The sequence below is a fragment of the Oncorhynchus nerka genome, linkage group LG3, assembly GCF_034236695.1.
Source record: "Oncorhynchus nerka isolate Pitt River linkage group LG3, Oner_Uvic_2.0, whole genome shotgun sequence".
NCBI lineage: Eukaryota > Metazoa > Chordata > Actinopteri > Salmoniformes > Salmonidae > Oncorhynchus > Oncorhynchus nerka.
This window is the reverse complement of record NC_088398.1, coordinates 80,767,886-80,783,498: the sequence shown is the minus strand read 5'-3', so window position 1 is coordinate 80,783,498 and position 15,613 is coordinate 80,767,886.

Here is a 15,613-nt window from a genome sequence, read left to right as displayed (position 1 = left end):
AACATGTAGTAGGTTGTATTGAGGGGTAACATGTAGTAGGTTGTATTGAGGGGTAACATGTAGTAGGTTGTATTGAGGGGTAACATGTAGTAGGTTGTATTGGCTGGGTAACATGTAGTAGGTTGTATTGAGGGGTAACATGTAGTAGGTTGTATTGAGGGGTAACATGTAGTAGGGGGCTGAGGGGTAACATGTAGTAGGTTGTATTGAGGGGTAACAGGTTGTATTGAGGGGTAGTAGTAGGTTGTATTGAGGGGTAACATGTAGTAGGTTGTATTGAGGGGAGGGTAACATAACATGTAGTAGGTTGTATTGAGGGGTAACATGTAGTAGGTTGTATTGAGGGTAACATAGTAGGTTGTATTGAGGGGTAACATGTAGTAGGTTGTATTGAGGTAACATTGTAGGTTGTATTGAGGGGTAACATGTAGTAGGTTGTATTGAGGGGTAACATGTAGTAGGTTGTATTGAGGGGTAACATGTAGTAGGTTGTATTGGCTGGGTAACATGTAGTAGGTTGTATTGAGGGTAACTGAGGGGTAACATGTAGTAGGTTGTATTGAGGGGTAACATGTAGTAGGTTGTATTGCTGGGTAACATGTAGTAGGTTGTATTGGCTGGGTAACATTTAGTAGGTTGTATTGGGGGTAACATGTAGTAGGTTGTATTGGGGGTAACATGTAGTAGGTTGTATTGGGTAACATGTAGTAGGTTGTATTGAGGGTAACATGTAGTAGGTTGTATTGAGGGTAACATGTAGTAGGTATTGAGGGGTAACATGTAGTAGGTTGTATTGGGTAACATGTAGTAGGTTGTATTGGCTGGGTAACATGTAGTAGGTTGTATTGGCTGGGTAACATGTAGTAGGTTGTATTGAGGGTAACATGTAGTAGGTTGTAGGTTGTATTGTATTGGCTGGGTAACATGTAGTAGGTTGTATTGAGGGGTAACATGTAGTAGGTTGTATTGGCTGGGTAACATGTAGTAGGTTGTATTGAGCTGGGTAACATGTAGTAGGTTGTATTGAGGGGTAACATGTAGTAGGTTGTATTGGCTGGGTAACATGTAGTAGGTTGTATTGAGGGGTAACATGTAGTAGGTTGTATTGAGGGTAATTGATAACATGTAGTAGGTTGTATTGAGCTGGGTAACATGTAGTAGGTTGTATTGGCTGGGTAACATGTAGTAGGTTGTATTGAGGGGTAACATGTAGTAGTTGTTGTAACATGTAGTAGGTTGTATTGAGGGGTAACATGTAGTAGGTTGTATTGGCTGGGTAACATGTAGTAGGTTGTATTGACTGGGTAACATGTAGTAGGTTGTATTGGCTGGGTAACATGTAGTAGGTTGTATTGAGGGGTAACATGTAGTAGGTTGTATTGACTGGGTAACATGTAGTAGGTTGTATTGGGGGTAACATGTAGTAGGTTGTATTGGGGGTAACATGTAGTAGGTTGTATTGAGGGGTAACATGTAGTAGGTTGTATTGAGGGGTAAACATGTAGTAGGTTGTGAGTAGGTTGTATTGGCTGGGTAACATGTAGTAGGTTGTATTGAGGGTAACATGTAGGTTGTATTGACTGGGTAACATGTAGTAGGTTGTATTGAGGGGTAACATGTAGTAGGTTGTATTGGCTGGGTAACATGTAGTAGGTTGTATTGGCTGGGTAACATGTAGTAGGTTGTATTGGCTGGGTAACATGTAGTAGGTTGTATTGAGGGGTAACATGTAGTAGGTTGTATTGAGCTGGGTAACATGTAGTAGGTTGTGTATTGAGGGGTAACATGTAGTAGGTTGTATTGAGGTTGGGTAACATGTAGTAGGTTGTATTAGGTTGTATTGGGGGTAACATGTAGTAGGTTGTATTGAGGGGTAACATGTAGTAGGTTGTATTGAGTAGGGTAACATGTAGTAGGTTGTATTGGCTGGGTAACATGTAGGTTGTATTAGGTTGTATTGAGGGTAACATGTAGTAGGTTGTATTGGCTGGGTAACATGTAGTAGGTTGTATTGGCTGGGTAACATGTAGTAGGTTGTATTGTTGTATTGGCTGGGTAACATGTAGTAGGTTGTATTGTAGGATGTATTGAGGGTAACATGTAGTAGGTTGTATTGGCTGGGTAACATGTAGTAGGTTGTATTGGCTGGGTAACATGTAGTAGGTTGTATTGGCTGGGTAACATGTAGTAGGTTGTATTGGCTGGGTAACATGTAGTAGGTTGTATTGGCTGGGTAACATGTAGTAGGTTGTATTGTAACATGTAGTAGGTTGTATTGGGTAACATGTAGTAGGTTGTAGGTTGTAGGTTTGAGGGGTAACATGTAGTAGGTTGTATTGGCTGGGTAACATGTAGTAGGTTGTATTGGCTGGGTAACATTAGTAGGTTGTATTGGGTAACATGTAGTAGGTTGTATTGGCTGGGTAACATGTAGTAGGTTGTATTGAGGGGTAACATGTAGTAGGTTGTATTGGCTGGGTAACATGTAGTAGGTTGTATTGAGGGGTAACATGTAGTAGGTTGTATTGAGGGGTAACATGTAGTAGGTTGTATTGAGGGGTAACATGTAGTAGGTTGTATTGGCTGGGTAACATGTAGTAGGTTGTATTGAGGGGTAACATGTAGTAGGTTGTATTGGCTGGGTAACATGTAGTAGGTTGTATTGGCTCGTTCATCTCTACTGCCCTACCAAGCAAAAAAGCAGTAACTGCTCATAGTGTGGAACTGAGAAAAATATTTGTTTTTGTTTACCTTGGTTTCACAGTAACTTTATACAGTTACTGATAACATGACCCCCATTTTCTCCAAAACACAATACAACAGAGGCAGGACACTTGTCCACATGATTAAGTGTTTAATGTAGCAAAAATGACGTTCACTCATTTTCTACCAAATTATTAGTTACTGCCTTTTTGCTTGGTAGGGCAGAATAAATCTGTCTCGTTCAGGGCAGACAAGGTCAAACAGATACTGTCTGAATGGCTAAGCCACAGCATTTTGAAAGATGAGGAATTTATTGATGTTTGCGACATTCAGCATTGTGGTGGTGAGTGTTTTTTTATTGAGTCTTGAGGCAAAGTTAGAGAAGTTTGAGCTATCTCTTTTACTGGGCCCTTCCACTTTGATTTACTCTTAGTTGTCCTTTGGGGGCAAGCTTGAGGCTCTATGAAAGAGGGGGGGGAAATGAATTATACATTGTTTGTTTGTGCTTGAAGAAGAGAGAGGGAAAGATAGATACTTTGAAAGGATATTTTTGTGTGTTGTGGTCTTTTTGTTTGAACTGTTATAAAAAGAGAGAAACAGCGAAGAATCTTTGGGAAGATATTGTGAAGGTCTTTCTAATATCGTAAAAGTCTGATAAACAAACCTCGCTGTTGGAAACGCTGGTTGATAAATTATTGCAACGCGGCTACTAGCGTTTTTTCCATTTATTTTAAACTTTTGACTCATTATCATTTCATTGGTGAAGAAAAATGGCTGCTTTGTCAAAGGAAATAGATAACTTTATCCTAGACTGTAAAAAGTCAAGGGGTCTGAATACTTTCCAAGTGTGATTCATAAACATTGATGGACAAATAGTGATGGCATCATACTGATGCTTGTTAATTAGCCACTAACGTAAATCCACAGTATTTGTATAAGTGCTTGATTATTACTTCTGAATCACCCTCAAAGGACATTTCTGCTGATCTAAGAAGTAGAAATTAATCGTAGTGTCATGACTCTCCTGTGACGATCTGAAGGATCAGGTGACAATGGGTCCACTCTACAGCGTGCTCTCTCTTGTAGAGGAGGAGAGCGGGAAGTCGGCCCGTTTTATGGTCGGTCATAAAATACACTGCCTCTATTCTCTGTAGTGTTCCAGATCGGAATGTAAACTGTGGAACACAGAGAGACTCTTGGACATCAAACGTTTGAATAATTAAACAATATTTATATTTTTGAGAATGTGGGAGAGGTCCGTGGACACTTAAGGGACAGTCATGACGAGTGTGTTTCATTTGGCGATCTCATGAAGGACAGGAAACACGCATAAGTACATTTCCCATCTGTCAGGTTTACATCTAAATGTTGCGAAACGTATGTGATTGAACATGAAACTCTTTTTTTGGAAAGATGTAATGTGATGTTAACCTTCTAAATGAAAGTATTGATTTGCATATAGAGTTGAACTAGTCAGTGGCCACGCCCCCGTGAGGCCAGACATAACATCAGGCATCATGGAACCGCCCCTTCTTCCACAGAGTATAAAACACACTTCCTGCAAAATTTACATCAAGTCAGGGAGTCCCCATGTTGGAATATCTGCAATTCTATAGGCCCAGGAGACCAGACAACGTGTAGTTTGGGCAAAACAGCTGGAAATGCTGCAACTCTGAGACTATCAAATCACTACAGAATAAGAGCAAATCCTAGACGTATAGTTTACTAGTCTGCAGCTGGGAATGACTTAAGTCTAGTACGAGAATACCGACAACTGCGGAAGCATCTATTCCATGCAACTACCATCTGTAGGCCTGACGTTTCCATGACAACAGACACTATCCAGAGCCGCGGAGAAAGATACAAACCACAAAGGACATTGTGACTTCTGAGGAAGTTAACCAGAGACTCTCTGATGAACTGACTCTCCAGCAGACGGACCGGCGATTCCAACGGAGGAGACAACTACGTCATACGGCAGTAAATATATACGTTGCAATTATTCTCCAATGAGTGGCCGTTCATGTGCAAAGGATTAGCATTTACATGAATATAATTATCAACTATCCATTTAGTCTTTTCCCGCTCTTTCTCAGTCCCCACCCCTTTCCATTGTCTACCAAGCCGTCATATCGGCTTTGTCCGCTAGGGACTTTTTCTTTAGTAACCCAATTTTCTACTGTTTGTTTGTTATGTATTTCTGTGATTATTTAGTTAGTTAGTAAATCAATAATTAAGCCAATTTGTAAATCGTTGATTCATCATTTAGGCTAGGGTTCGTGCAGATATCCAAAGGTTTGCGATGTTCAGTAATAAGAACTGATGAGGTAATAATAATAATTCATTAATTCATTAATAAACGGCTGGAAATGCTGCAACTCTGAGACTATCAAATCACTACAGAATAAGAGCAAATCCTAGACGTATAGTTTACTAGTCTGCAGCTGGGAATGACTTAAGTCTAGTACGAGAATACCGACAACTGCGGAAGCATCTATTCCATGCAACTACCATCTGTAGGCCTGACGTTTCCATGACAACAGACACTATCCAGAGCCGTTAAAAAAGCTACAAACCACAAAGGATGTTGTGACTTCTGAGGAAGTTAACCAGAGACTCTCTGATGAACTGACTCTCCAGCAGACGGACCGGCGATTCCAACGGAGGAGACAACTACGTCATACGACAGTAAATATATACGTTGCAATTATTCTCCAATGAGTGGCCGTTCATGTGCAAAGGATTAGCATTTACATGAATATAATTATCAACTATCCATTTAGTCTTTTCCCGCTCTTTCTCAGTCCCCACCCCTTTCCATTGTCATATCGGCTTTGTCCGCTAGGGACTTTTTCTTTGTATCATGTAGTAACCCAATTTTCTACTGTTTGTTTGTTATGTATTTCTGTGATTATTTAGTTAGTTAGTAAATCAATAATTAAGCCAATTTGTAAATCGGTGATTCATTATTTAGGCTAGGGTTCGTGCAGATATCCAAAGGTTTGCGATGTTCAGTAATAAGAACTGATGAGGTAATAATAATAATTCATTAATTAATTAATAAGCCACTGTGTTGATAAGATATGAAAATATCTATAGAGTCGATTCTGTAAATAGAGACTCTATAAAAAAAAATCCGTGGTGCCCCGACTTCCTAGTTAATTAAAGTTTACATGATTAGTTTAATCACGTAATAATAATTTCACACAGGCAATTGATTCGATAAAATAACAGTCTTCACATTTAATGATAGTCCAGACACGATAATAGTAAAGCTTTTCCCTGATCTACGTTGAAATTAATCTAAGTGAAGTTTTCTCTTGATCTAAAAAGTAGAAATGTATTAAAGTTAAGCTTTCTCTCCATGAGTTGTATGCTGTATGTTTCATGAGTTTCCAAACAGTTTTTATATGCAGGTAGATTATTTTATTCTTTCAAGTTTAAGGTAAACCATCTCTATTCTCAACAATAGTGGATGTCAGTTTTCAATTAATTAATAAGTCAAGTTGAAGGTGGGACATAAAATTAAAAAAATAAACAACATTTTCATGTAAAAAGGTTAGCTGTTGATCAGGCACAGTTTCACAAGAGTTATGGCGCTGTTTAAACAGCAGTGAGTCACAGCTGACAGGGAAATACCCTTCAGGAAGGCAGGGACTTGAACCAAGTCATTTTTTCAACATGCGGTTTAGAGGTACGAGTAAGATGGCTTCTTAAACGACCGCCGCTAAAAATCTATGTTGAATCTCTTTTTTGCTGTGGCAGAGAAACGATCCATTTGTCCTGGTGTCCCTTACAAAATAACAACAATCACAAATCAAGTTAAATATTTTAAATTATATATTTTTTAAATAATAATCAACTTAAAAATGTTTACGAGTCTGATAGGTGGTTTTCAGATGAGTGTGATGTTTCACATGTGAAAAAAAAAAAAATCTCAGGTGGACCAATCAAATTGTAGAAACACCTTAATGATGATCAATGGAAACAGGATGCACCTGAACTCAATTTGGAGTCTCATAGCTGTTTTTGCTTTGTCATTATGGGGTATTGTGATGTCATTATGGGGTAGTGTGATGTCATTATTGCGTATTGTGTGTAGATTGATGAGGAAAATATTCCATATTTAATACATTTTAGAATAAGTCTAACGTATCCAAATGTGAAAAAAGCGAAGGGGTCTGAATATTTCTGAATGCACTGTAGGTACAGGACTCCATAATACTAACCTGATTGACAGAGTGAACAGAGGTTCTTGAGTATTACTGCAAGAAATGTGGCAAAACTATTCACTTTTTGTCCTGAATACAAAGTGTTATGTTTGGGGCAAATACAAACCAACACATTGCTGAGTAACAAGCATATGCTTTTCAAGCATAATAGTGGCTGCATCATTTAATGGGATATGCTTGTAATCGTTAAGGATTGGGGAGTTTTTCAGGATAAAAAATTAACAGAATGGTGCAAACTCCTAGAGAAAAATCTGTATCAGTCTGCTTTCCACCAGACACTGGGAGATGAATTCACCTTTCAGCAGGACAACAACCTTAAAACGCAAGGCCAAATCTACACTGGTCAAGTTACAGTTTTGACTTAAATCTGCTTGAAAATATAATATAAGACTTTAAAAAATGGTTGTCCAGCGATGATCAACAACCAATTTGACAGAGCTTGAAGAATTCTGAAAAGAATAAATGGGCAAATATTGTACAATCCAGGTGTGCCAGGAAGTGGAAGTGACATTTGTAATCGATTTCCAGTAGCTCCTAGGTAGGATGTGACATTTGTAATAGATTTCCAGTAGCTCCTAGGTGGGATGTGACATTTGTAATAGATTTCCAGTAGCTCCTAGATGGGAGGTGACATTTGTAATAGATTTCCAGTAGCTCCTAGATGGGAGGTGACATTTGTAATAGATTTCCAGTAGCTCCTAGGAGGGATGTGACATTTGTAATAGATTTCCAGTAGCTCCTAGGTGGGAGGTGACATTTGTAATAGATTTCCAGTAGCTCCTAGGTAGGAGGTGACATTTGTAATAGATTTCCAGTAGCTCCTAGGTGGGAGGTGACATTTGTAATAGATTTCCAGTAGCTCCTAGGTAGGATGTGACATTTGTAATAGATTTCCAGTAGCTCCTAGGTGGGATGTGACATTTGTAATAGATTTCCAGTAGCTCCTAGGTGGGATGTGACATTTGTAATAGATTTCCAGTAGCTCCTAGATGGGATGTGACATTTGTAATAGATTTCCAGTAGCTCCTAGGTGGGATGTGACATTTGTAATAGATTTCCAGTAGCTCCTAGATGGGAGGTGACATTTGTAATAGATTTCCAGTAGCTCCTAGGAGGGATGTGACATTTGTAATAGATTTCCAGTAGCTCCTAGGTGGGATGTGACATTTGTAATAGATTTCCAGTAGCTCCTAGGTAGGAGGTGACATTTGTAATAGATTTCCAGTAGCTCCTAGGTAGGAGGTGACATTTGTAATAGATTTCCAGTAGCTCCTAGGTGGGATGTGACATTTGTAATATATTTCCAGTAGCTCCTAGGTGGGATGTGACATTTGTAATAGATTTCCAGTAGCTCCTAGGTGGGATGTGACATTTGTAAAAGATTTCCAGTAGCTCCTAGGTGGGATGTGACATTTGTAATAGATTTCCAGTAGCTCCTAGGTGGGAAGTGACATTTGTAATAGATTTCCAGTAGCTCCTAGGTAGGATGTGACATTTGTAATAGATTTCCAGTAGCTCCTAGGTGGGATGTGACATTTGTAATAGATTTCCAGTAGCTCCTAGGTGGGATGTGACATTTGTAATAGATTTCCAGTAGCTCCTAGATGGGAGGTGACATTTGTAATAGATTTCCAGTAGCTCCTAGGAGGGATGTGACATTTGTAATAGATTTCCAGTAGCTCCTAGGTGGGATGTGACATTTGTAATAGATTTCCAGTAGCTCCTAGGTGGGATGTGACATTTGTAATAGATTTCCAGTAGCTCCTAGATGGGCAGTGACATTTGTAATAGATTTCCAGTAGCTCCTAGGAGGGATGTGACATTTGTAATAGATTTCCAGTAGCTCCTAGGTGGGATGTTACATTTGTAATAGATTTCCAGTAGCTCCTAGGTAGGAGGTGACATTTGTAATAGATTTCCAGTAGCTCCTAGGTAGGAGGTGACATTTGTAATAGATTTCCAGTAGCTCCTAGGTGGGATGTGACATTTGTAATAGATTTCCAGTAGCTCCTAGGTGGGATGTGACATTTGTAATAGATTTCCAGTAGCTCCTAGGTGGGATGTGACATTTGTAAAAGATTTCCAGTAGCTCCTAGGTGAGAGGTGACATTTGTAATACATTTCCAGTAGCTCCTAGGTAGGATGTGACATTTGTAATAGATTTCCAGTAGCTCCTAGGTGGGATGTGACATTTGTAATAGATTTCCAGTAGCTCCTAGGTGGGGTGTGACATTTGTAATAGATTTCCAGTAGCTCCTAGGTAGGAGGTGACATTTGTAATACATTTCCAGTAGCTCCTAGGTGGGAAGTGACATTTGTAATACATTTCCAGTAGCTCCTAGGTAGGATGTGACATTTGTAATAGATTTCCAGTAGCTCCTAGGTGGGATGTGACATTTGTAATAGATTTCCAGTAGCTCCTAGGTGGGAGGTGACATTTGTAATAGATTTCCAGTAGCTCCTAGGTAGGAAGTGACATTTGTAATCGATTTCCAGTAGCTCCTAGGTAGGAGGTGACATTTGTAATATATTTCCAGTAGCTCCTAGGTGGGATGTGACATTTGTAATATATTTGCAGTAGCTCCTAGGAGGGATGTGACATTTGTAATAGATTTCCAGTAGCTCCTAGGTGAGAGGTGACATTTGTAATAGATTTCCAGTAGCTCCTAGGTGGGAAGTGACATTTGTAATAGATTTCCAGTAGCTCCTAGGTGGGATGTGACATTTGTAATAGATTTCCAGTAGCTCCTAGGTGGGATGTGACATTTGTAATAGATTTCCAGTAGCTCCTAGGTGGGATGTGACATTTGTAATAGATTTCCAGTAGCTCCTAGGTGAGAGGTGACATTTGTAATACATTTCCAGTAGCTCCTAGGTAGGAAGTGACATTTGTAATACATTTCCAGTAGCTCCTAGGTGGGAAGTGACATTTGTAATAGATTTCCAGTAGCTCCTAGGTAGGATGTGACATTTGTAATAGATTTCCAGTAGCTCCAAGGTGGGATGTGACATTTGTAATAGATTTCCAGTAGCTCCTAGGTGGGGTGTGACATTTGTAATAGATTTCCAGTAGCTCCTAGGTGGGAGGTGACATTTGTAATACATTTCCAGTAGCTCCTAGGTAGGATGTGACATTTGTAATAGATTTCCAGTAGCTCCTAGGTGGGATGTGACATTTGTAATAGATTTCCAGTAGCTCCTAGGTGGGATGTGACATTTGTAATAGATTTCCAGTAGCTCCTAGGTGGGAGGTGACATTTGTAATAGATTTCCAGTAGCTCCTAGGTGGGAGGTGACATTTGTAATAGATTTCCAGTAGCTCCTAGGTAGGAAGTGACATTTGTAATAGATTTCCAGTAGCTCCTAGGTAGGAAGTGACATTTGTAATCGATTTCCAGTAGCTCCTAGGTAGGAGGTGGCATTTGTAATACATTTCCAGTAGCTCCTAGGTGGGATGTGACATTTGTAATAGATTTCCAGTAGCTCCTAGGTGGGATGTGACATTTGTAATAGATTTCCAGTAGCTCCTAGGTGGGATGTGACATTTGTAATAGATTTCCAGTAGCTCCTAGGTGGGATGTGACATTTGTAATAGATTTCCAGTAGCTCCTAGGTGGGATGTGACATTTGTAAAAGATTTCCAGTAGCTCCTAGGTAGGAAGTGACATTTGTAATCGATTTCCAGTAGCTCCTAGGTAGGAGGTGACATTTGTAATAGATTTCCAGTAGCTCCTAGGTGGGATGTGACATTTGTAATAGATTTCCAGTAGCTCCTAGGTGAGAGGTGACATTTGAAATAGATTTCCAGTAGCTCCTAGGTGGGAGGTGACATTTGTAATAGATTTCCAGTAGCTCCTAGGTGGGATGTGACATTTGTAATAGATTTCCAGTAGCTCCTAGGTGGGAGGTGACATTTGTAATTGATTTCCAGTAGCTCCTAGATGGGAAGTGACATTTTCCTGCCGAGATCATTCCCATCACGTTCACATGTACGCTAGATTTTATCTGATTATTTCTGCTATGACGTCAGTGTGTGTTTTGGTATGGGAATTTTCAGTTGTTTGTGAGTAACCAGATTCGTGAGTAACAGTTGCAGCAGTATTGCCTTGAAGGAGTTTTGATCTTCCCGAAGCAGAGGTGATTGGATCAACACAAAATCAGATGATATTTAGCATCTCCTTGTCACTGTCTCTCCTCCCATCTCGACCCCTCTATATCCTTGTCACTGTCTCTCCTCCCATCTCAACCCCTCTATATCCTTGTCACTGTCTCTCCTCTCATCTCGACCCCTCTATCCTCTCCTTGTCACTGTGTCTCCTCCCATCTCGACCCCTCTATCCTCTCCTCCCATCTCGACCCCTCTCCTCCCATCTATCCTCTTCTCCCATCTCCTCTCGACCCCTCTATCCTCTTCTCCCATCCCCTCTCGACCCCTCTATCCTCTCCTCCCATCTCGACCCTCTAATCTCAACCCTCTCCTCTCGACCCCTTTATCCTCTCCTCCCATCTCGACCCTCTAATCTCAACCCTCTCCTCCCATCTCGACCCTCTAATCTCAACCCTCTCCTCTCGACCCCTTTATCCTCTCCTCCCATCTCGACCCTCTAATCTCGACCCCTTTATCCTCTCCTCCCATCTCGACCCTCTAATCTCAACCCTCTCCTCTCGACCCCTTTATCCTCTCCTCCCATCTCGACCCTCTAATCTCAACCCTCTCCTCTCGACCCCTCTATCCTCTCCTCCCATCTCGACCCTCTAATCTCAACCCTCTCCTCTCGACCCCTTTATCCTCTCCTCCCATCTCGACCCTCTAATCTCAACCCTCTCCTCTCGACCCCTTTATCCTCTCCTCCCATCTCGACCCTCTCCTCTCGACCCCTTTATCCTCTCCTCCTATCTCGACCCCTCTATCCTCTCCTCCCATCTCGACCCTCTAATCTCAACCCTCTCCTCTCGACCCCTTTATCCTCTCCTCCCATCTCGACCCTCTAATCTCAACCCTCTCCTCTCGACCCCTTTATCCTCTCCTCCCATCTCGACCCTCTAATCTCAACCCTCTCCTCTCGACCCCTTTATCCTCTCCTCCCATCTCGACCCTCTAATCTCGACCCCTTTATCCTCTCCTCCCATCTCGACCCTCTAATCTCAACCCTCTCCTCTCAACCCCTTTATCCTCTCCTCCCATCTCGACCCTCTAATCTCAACCCTCTCCTCTCGACCCCTCTATCCTCTCCTCCCATCTCGACCCTCTAATCTCAACCCTCTCCTCTCGACCCCTTTATCCTCTCCTCCCATCTCGACCCTCTAATCTCAACCCTCTCCTCCCATCTCGACCCTCTCCTCTCGACCCCTTTATCCTCTCCTCCTATCTCGACCCCTCTATCCTCTCCTCCCATCTCGACCCCTCTATCCTCTCGACCCCTCTATCCTCTCCTCCCATCTCGATCCTCTCCTCCCATCTCGACCCCTCTATCCTCTCCTCCCATCTCGAACCCTCTATTCTCTCCTTCTTGTCTTTCCTTTCCTGTGATGTTCTACCCTGTGAGAATAATCTTTCTCATTTAACCTTTATTTAACTAAGGCAAGTCAGTTAAGAGCAAGTTCTTATTTACAATGACGGCCTACACCAGCCAAACCCGGACAGCGTTGGGCCAATTGTGCTTTTTCCTATGGGACTCCAAATCACGGCCAGTTGTGATACAGCCTGGAATTGAACCAGGGTGTCTGTAGTGACACGTCTAGCACTGATATGCAGTGCCTTAGATCGCTGTGCCACTTGGGAGCCCTAGTGGAAGGTAATGTAGTGTTTTTGGTAATTGCACCAAGACCTACAACATACAGTGCCTTAGATCGCTGTGCCACTTGGGAGCCCTAGTGGAAGGTAATGTAGTGTTTTTGGTAATTGCACCAAGACCTACAACATACATTGCCTTAGATCGCTGTGCCACTTGGGAGCCCTAGTGGAAGGTAATGTAATGTTTTTGGTAATTGCACCAAGACCTACAACATATGTGCATGATCATGATCCACCTCTAGATTCTGAGTAGACAGGTGGCCAAAGATCCTTTATCCTGAAAAACAACCTGGTTATTCTCTGTGCCTCTCAGTGCCAAAGATCCTTTATCCTGAAAAACAACCTGGTTATTCTCTGTGCCTCTCAGTGCCAAAGATCCTTTATCCTGAAAAACAACCTGGTTATTCTCTGTGCCTCTCAGTGCCAAAGATCCTTTATCCTGAAAAACAACCAGGTTATTCTCTGTGCCTCTCAGTGCCTGGCTAAATAACAACCTGGTTATTCTCTGTGCCTCTCAGTGCCTGGCTAAATAACAACCTGGTTATTCTCTGTGCCTCTCAGTGCCTGGCTAAATAACAACCTGGTTATTCTCTGTGCCTCTCAGTGCCAAAGATCCTTTATCCTGAGTACAACCTGGTTATTCTCTGTGCCTCTCAGTGCCTGGCTAAATAACAACCTGGCTATTCTCTGTGCCTCTCAGTGCCTGGCTAAATAACAACCTGGCTATTCTCTGTGCGTCTCGGTGCCAAAGATCCTTTATCCTGAAAAACAACCTGGTTATTCTCTGTGCCTCTCAGTGCCAAAGATCCTTATCCTGAAAAACAACATGGTTATTCTCTGTGCCTCTCAGTGCCTGGCTAAATAACAACCTGGCTATTCTCTGTGCGTCTCGGTGCCAGAGATTATTTATCCTGAAAAACAACCTGTTTTTTTCTCTGTACTTCTCGGTTGCCTGGCTAAATATCAACCGTCGTTATTCTCTGTGTGTCTCGGTGCCAGAGATGATTTATCCGGAAAACAACCTGGTTATTCTCTTTGCGTCTCGTGCCTGGCTAAATAACAACCTGGTTATTCTCTGTGTGTCTCGGTGCCAGAGATTATTTATCCGGAAAACAACCTGGTTATTCTCTTTGCGTCTCGTGCCTGGCTAAATAACAACCTGGTTATTCTCTTTGCGTCTCGTGCCTGGCTAAATAACAACCTGGTTATTCTCTGTGTGTCTCGGTGCCAGAGATTATTTATCCGGAAAACAACCTGGTTATTCTCTTTGCGTCTCGTGCCTGGCTAAATAACAACCTGGCTATTCTCTGTGTGTCTCGGTGCCAGAGATTATTTATCCGGAAAACAACCTGGTTATTCTCTTTGCGTCTCGTGCCTGGCTAAATAACAACCTGGCTATTCTCTGTGTGTCTCGGTGCCAGAGATTATTTATCCGGAAAACAACCTGGTTATTCTCTTTGCGTCTCGTGCCTGGCTGAGAAAATGAATTCCAGGCATCTCAAGAGCCAGTTATAATATCACACCGGTTACCTGACTAAAGAGGAAACATATTTCTCAGAGAGAGAGATATTATTTTGCTCTCTTAATGCACATGGATTAAAGCGTTTCGCTCAGACAGAGGGCTTTTATGAAGGTTCGCCAATGAATGTGTCTGACTGTGGAGAGTGGGTACGTTTATGGATGTCTATTCCATGTAAAATAGCTATCATCAGTGGATCTTTTTTTATATTTTTTACAAAGTGCGTTTTTTTACATTCAGCAGGTTTTACTTATGATAACATAATCTGTTTTACCATGGCGTGATATAAGTGTGTGGATTATACAGAGCACACACACACACACACACACTCATTCATACACACACACATGGCGGAGACCAAAGAAACTAAATGTATTTTAGCTGAATTCACAGGTGTCAAAATTACTTAAATGGTCTATTTTCCCATCTTACCCTTCTGAGATAACTGTGGTCTATCATGGCTCCCCCTCTCAGATAACTGTGGTCTATCATGGCTCCTCCTCTCAGATAACTGTGGTCTATCATGGCTCCTCCTCTCAGATAACTGTGGTGTTTCATGGCTCCTCCTCTCAGATAACTGTGGTGTTTCATGGCTCCTCCTCTTGGAGAACTGTGGTGTTTCATGGCTCCTCCTCTCAGATAACTGTGGTCTATCATGGCTCCTCCTCTTGGATAACTGTAGTGTTTCATGGCTCCTCCTCTCAGATAACTGTGGTCTATCATGGCTCCTCCTCTCAGATAACTGTGGTGTTTCATGGCTCCCCCTCTCAGATAACTGTGGTCTATCATGGCTCCCCCTCTCAGATAACTGTGGTCTATAATGGCTCCCCCTCTCAGATAACTGTGGTCTATCATGGCTCCCCCTCTCAGATAACTGTGGTCTATCATGGCTCCCCCTCTCAGATAACTGTGGTCTATCATGGCTCGCCCTCTCAGATAACTGTGGTGTTTCATGGCTCCTCCTCTCAGATAACTGTGGTCTATCATGGCTCCTCCTCTCAGATAACTGTGGTCTATCATGGCTCCTACTCTCAGATAACTGTGGTCTATCATGGCTCCCCCTCTCAGATAACTGTGGTCTATCATGGCTCCTCCTCTTAGATAACTGTGGTCTATCATGGCTCCTTCTCTCAGATAACTGTGGTCTATCATGGCTCCCCCTCTCAGATAACTGTGGTCTATCATGGCTCCTCCTCTTAGATAACTGTGGTGTTTCATGGCTCCTCCTCTCAGATAACTGTGGTGTTTCATGGCTCCTCCTCTCAGATAACTGTGGTCTATCATGGCTCCTCCTCTCAGATAACTGTGGTCTATCATGGCTCCCCCTCTCAGATAACTGTGGTGTATCATGGCTCCTCCTCTTGG